Source organism: Zootoca vivipara, chromosome 12 (assembly GCF_963506605.1).
Source record: "Zootoca vivipara chromosome 12, rZooViv1.1, whole genome shotgun sequence".
NCBI lineage: Eukaryota > Metazoa > Chordata > Lepidosauria > Squamata > Lacertidae > Zootoca > Zootoca vivipara.
Genome location: NC_083287.1, coordinates 27,255,261 through 27,260,623, shown reverse-complemented (window position 1 = coordinate 27,260,623; position 5,363 = coordinate 27,255,261). Strand labels below are relative to the sequence as shown.

At 42.6% G+C, this 5,363-nt stretch overlaps 1 pseudogene; it reads right to left on the bottom strand.

Annotated features, from left to right (window-relative positions):
- Nucleotides 1-4,999: 4,999 nt before the first annotated feature.
- On the bottom strand, nt 5,000-5,159 carry LOC118092396 (U2 spliceosomal RNA; annotated as a pseudogene).
- Nucleotides 5,160-5,363: the final 204 nt, after the last annotated feature.

Below are 5,363 nucleotides of genomic sequence, written 5' to 3'. Positions count from 1 at the left end.
TCATCACTCTCAAAAGGAACTAAGCAGTTGATCTAATTTTACCACTACTCAAGGCTTCGCTGTTGATTTCAGCTTTGGCTGGAAGTAAAACTTCATCCTTCGTGATGTATTGATCCCAGCAACGCCCGTTGATTTTAATATGGCAAAGCATTTGCAAATCTCCCATGATCCGCTGGTGGGCTCTTAGAAACCTCTGAGACAGATAATGGCTGGGACACCAGCAATTCAAGAAACAAATTTTCTTTCCTCAAATTAAATCCCACACATTGTTTAGAGTCTCTTGTTATGAGCATAGTATTTTTTTTTTTAGGCTTGTATGCCCATTTCCTCTGAAGTCTTCAAGAAAATTCATTTCTGGCTTCATATACTGACTAACATTATTTTGTGTTTCCTTTAACTTTTGTTTCCAAGTAAAAAGAATGGCCTTTAGTTGGCTTAGGAGGAGCTGGAAATATATACTTTTTCCAGTGCTAGAAAACAGCTAATGTTCTTGCCAGCAAGTTAAAGCCAGAGTATCCCTTTGTCACGACCACATTTATAACATGGATCAAAAACTATAGAAGGTAGCATTGCATCCTGCTATTAAAGGAGAATTTAAATTTTCAGTGGCATTTTTAAACAATGTCTCTTGTTAAATGCTGATTGTTGACTTTTCATCCCTGTATGCCAAACACTTTCACTGAAACTCTAACAAGACTTTCATCTTAACGACGATTATTTCTTAATGGACTTGGATGCCGGCAGCGTTTGGAAATGGGTTTCCTTTTCAACGCTCTGCAACGACCCATCATTAGTGAGCGGGATTCCGCAGAACTATTATGCACAGAGACATTTAAAGCATTTCCAGAGCGACATGCCACTTTCCCTAAAATTCAATTCAGGGCAGCAACATTTCAGCCATATCCCGCTTTTAAATATCTCTGTTCCGATTGCTTCTCTCTGTGTGTGTCATACAGTAAAAGTTATAATGAATGAGATCATGCCTTTTTCTTTTTTTAAGTGGAGTGGATTTTGGAAAACTTTCCCCTCATCTTGGGCAATAAATCTGCCTTTGAAAAACCACAAAGCCCAAACATTTGACCATTTGTCAAGAAGACCGTACGGTGACATCACTCATCACTTATTTCTTATTAGTGGATAGATTATACGATTCAGATTTGGCAACCAAGGATTGCCCATTCCCCCCATTTCTACTATTGCTATTTTTAGTCATTTTTCTACCCTTTTAGCTGGCACCAACCTTCTATCTGTCTCGAAATGATCCTCTCCTTGCTTGCACTCGTGGGTTGAGCACAGAGTGAGTAAATCACTTTCAAAATTGCCCACTGCAGCCATCAAGTTTTTGCATTCCTCGTAAGTGTTTCTAAAGATTCCTCTGCAATTACATACGCAGATGTAGCTTTGGGACGTGTCCACTTCTGGTGGTATTTTGAATCACAGCCCTATTGGCAGCAACTTGAGTCGAAGTAAAGACCTTGCAGGGTGATGCCATCCATTTTAAGAAGTTCGGCAATATTTTTTATATCTTCATTCAGGCTTTATTTCAAATGCTAACTGGCTTCGCAACCTTCATTAAGAGAAGCTGGCATCCATGCAGACATGCATTCATTTTTCCATTCTTCAATCCCTTCTGAAGTGAATTGGGCCAGTTGTGTATTTTCCACTAGCTTATACTATGCGTATACTAGGCATGCCTTTCCATTTTAAGATCTTCTAACCTCGAGGACTTTGAGCTTGCCTTCTATTTTCTTCACATCATTCACTTGCTGCCCGTGACATTTTCTCCCCCAACCCCAGCTTTTTGTTTGTTTGTTCAAGAAGGTACTTTCGTTGGTGGGTTTTGTAACATTTTTGATAGCATACTCTGAAGGCAGTTTTCTTGGGTTCTTTGACAGATGGAGCACAAAAGCTGTCACTGACTCCATTAACCTCATTCCTAATTAAATCCCAATCAATTAGATCAGGGTTTCCCAAACATGGGTCTCCCACTGTTTTTGGACTACAGTTCCCATCATCCCTGACCAGTGGTCCTGCTAGCTAGGGATGATAGGAGTTGTAGTCCAACAACAGCTGGAGACCCAAGTTTGGGAAACCTTGCTTTCGATGTTTCTATCCTGCTCTGATCTGGGTTGGAAAGGTTGGTGGGGTGCTTTGGGGTAGCAGCGGGAAAGCAATGCCCAATCAATATCAGCGAAACACATGATATCTCCATTAAGAAAACCCAAACAGACCGCAATCCCGAAAACTCGTTGGCTGCGTTCCTAGGCTTGCAGTGCTGACCCAATAAGATTGCCAGTTTTGCTTCTGGTCCCTTGTGGCATATCACAAACTATTTTAAAAACTATCCTCGGCTTGAAAAGCAGTTTCCCTTAGCCTTCTTCTCATTGTTTCTCCCCAGCAAGACCTCTCCTCCTTCCAGAGGGTAGTAGTTGTGAGCGGGAGCCGGCTCCCACGTCAGCAGGGGGGAGTATTCGGCCCCCTGCGTCAGTCTTCCCCCGGCTGCCGCACCAAGCCCTTCTGCCAGCCAATAGGGCTGACTTGGGGGCAGGGTTTAGCCGCATTTATGCAGCCGCGGCAGCGCTGGGGCCCCATTCGGCTTCCTGTTGGAGGGCAGGTTGTGGCCATCACCTACCCCTCCCCTTGTTTGGGTATTCCGTTAAAGGAATCCGGCCGTCGTGGATCCTGTCCGATGCCCTGCTGGTGGCTAGGACCATGGCACAACCCCCGGTGACGTCTGGGGAAGCTCCCAGTTGTAACTGCATCAACAAGCTCCTCCCACTGGCTGTTAACTCTCAAATGAACCCCCACTGAACGGGGTGGAGTCATGTATAGATTGTTTTATCCAATGCCTAAGCCAATACCTCTCACGTGCTGTAACCAATCAAGTTGTGGCCTTATTTAGCCCATTAACCTAAAACACATGAGTCTTATTTATCTCTATGCGGGTGGCGGGTCCTCGACTCACAACTAGTGCTTAGAGATAGGCTACCTCTCAACTTGGGCTACCTCTACCATCAGACAGAGTGAGGCTGTCCCCTCCATTAGCAGATGAATGAAGCAGTGGCAAGGGATAGGGGGACACCACTGTGTGTGCCACACAGCCTGCTTGGCTCCCCTTAGGCTCCCCTGCTACTCTCCAGTTCAGGGAAGGACACCTTTCCATTATCAGTGTCAAAGCAAGGTTCCAATATGATCAGGTTTGGGGGCAGCATTGCAGGCAGTGCTATTGTCTTCTTAAGCAGCAGAATGTTTTCAGATACCTATAGGATTGTACAGTAGTTAGGCAATTTCGGACTCTGGACATAATGGCCTTTGAAGCCTGCTCTTCTTTTTAAGATTGTAATTACTTATTTCCAAAGGTGGTAAGCTAGGCCTAGTGCATCTGAGAGCCCTCCTCCTCATTCCGCACACTTGAGCAGAACCTCCAAGTGTCCCTATTTTCCAGGGACAGTCCTGGTTTCACAGAAGCTCTCCTGGTTTCTGATTTGATACCCGCTTTTCCTTAGGACATCTCTGTTTTCATTAGAGAAATGCCGAAGGGTATGGCATAGGACGTCCCTAGTTTCATTGGGGAAATTTTGGAGGGGACACTGGAGGCCTGAACTTCTGCTCACAAAGCCATGCCTTGACATCACCGTTTGCCAGACCTGCTTTCATAACTAGTAGCCCATAAAAGACAAAGTAAATTGTCCACTAATGTGCCTCATATCCTGCCGTATCCCAGCTTCATTTCTTTTTTCTTTTTGCCATGCTCCGCAACTAGAAATCTTTACCCATGTGGATGAAATATTGGCCATTTCAAACAGATGAGTTAAAGGGCATGTTAAAAAAAGCTACTCACCAGAATTTGAATTACAGGTTGCGAGCCATATTTCTTTAATCTGAGCCATACAGCTTTTGGAAACAAGTTCCTCCCTGATTGGTAGTAGTCTATAAGATTTAGACGTTTATGCCATATTATTTTAGCAAATCCCGCTGAACTCATTCTGTTTTATATTCCTTCTTAGAGGAAACTATTATATGTAAACGGAATCTCTTAAGTTTATCATATCCAATATAAACACCCTCTTTATAAGACACACCTCATACCAGTATGCAATGTGGAGGAGATTCTAGCCCAAATGAGTTTAACTACTTCATTGAAAATGCTAAACCAGACGGCAAAAACTATCGCACAAAAGAAAGAGCAAATGAGTAGGGAAAATGAACTTGCGGCAATATTGTATGAAACCAAAGAGACAAGTTTTAAAGGCGCTTTCTCTCTCTCTCTCTCTGAATGCTTTTGGCTTTTAAAGGAAATATTCAGAGACATTTTTCTCTCTCTCCCAGAGAGCATAGAAGTAAAGGAGGTGGGTTGGGGCTGTGCTAAACACTGCAAATTGTTGCAGAATCCAAACCTGTTTTCATTTATTAAACATTATTACATAATGGAAGTGGGATGCTGTAATTCAACCCAAATGGAGAACTTCAGAAAAATGGGTGGAAATGATTCAGGACATTAAAGAGAAGCTGTTTAAATTACAAATCTTTCTTATAATCAGGAGTGAAGTGGTTAATTTAAAGGATTTTACTGAAAAATAGGCTGGCAAAACTGTTTCCAGGGATGTGGAGATATTTCTCTCCCCCCCCCCATCCCTTTTAGTCAATAGGGGTTTGGAGAGTATGCTTGGAAGGGAAGGAGGGCTCCAGTTCCAGGTTCCCCACATTCCCACGAGTTCCATTAAGGAAGGGGGGAAGGGTTTCCTGTGGAGTCAGACATCTGCAGCATTCTGCAAACAGCAGGAACCAAAAAGACCTGGTAAAAGGAGAGCGAACCCAGGCTGACAATTTCTGTCTGGGCTGGAACGAGGCAAGGAGAGTGGCTGGCTTTCGATAAACTAATAAATTAATAAATTAATAAACCATACGAGGTTTTCTTTCTTTCTTTCATTTTCTGGCAAGCCGCCTCTCCCCCCCCCCCCGCACCCACCAGCAACAAACAAAACCCCTCTTACAAATATAATAGAGTGTTAATTGTGGCAAAACAATAGCAGAGCAGTAACAGGCGTGAACACACCCAGACATCTCTTTCATGGAAAGCACTGATCGTCAAATAATAATAATAATAACAATAATAATAGATACTACACTTGATCTTAGCCAAAAGGCTGAGAAGCGAAACCTATATTTATTGCCTATTTTTAGATTATTACTGTTTTTCTTTTATTGTTTTATGTATTGCATATTTATGTGTGCTGGTCAAGAACCGTAATCAATCAATCAATCAATCAATCAATAATAATAATAATAATAATAAATCAAACTGGGATCATCAGCATCATCCAGGCTACCAAAAAAATAAAAATAAGAATCCTCTGCAACAC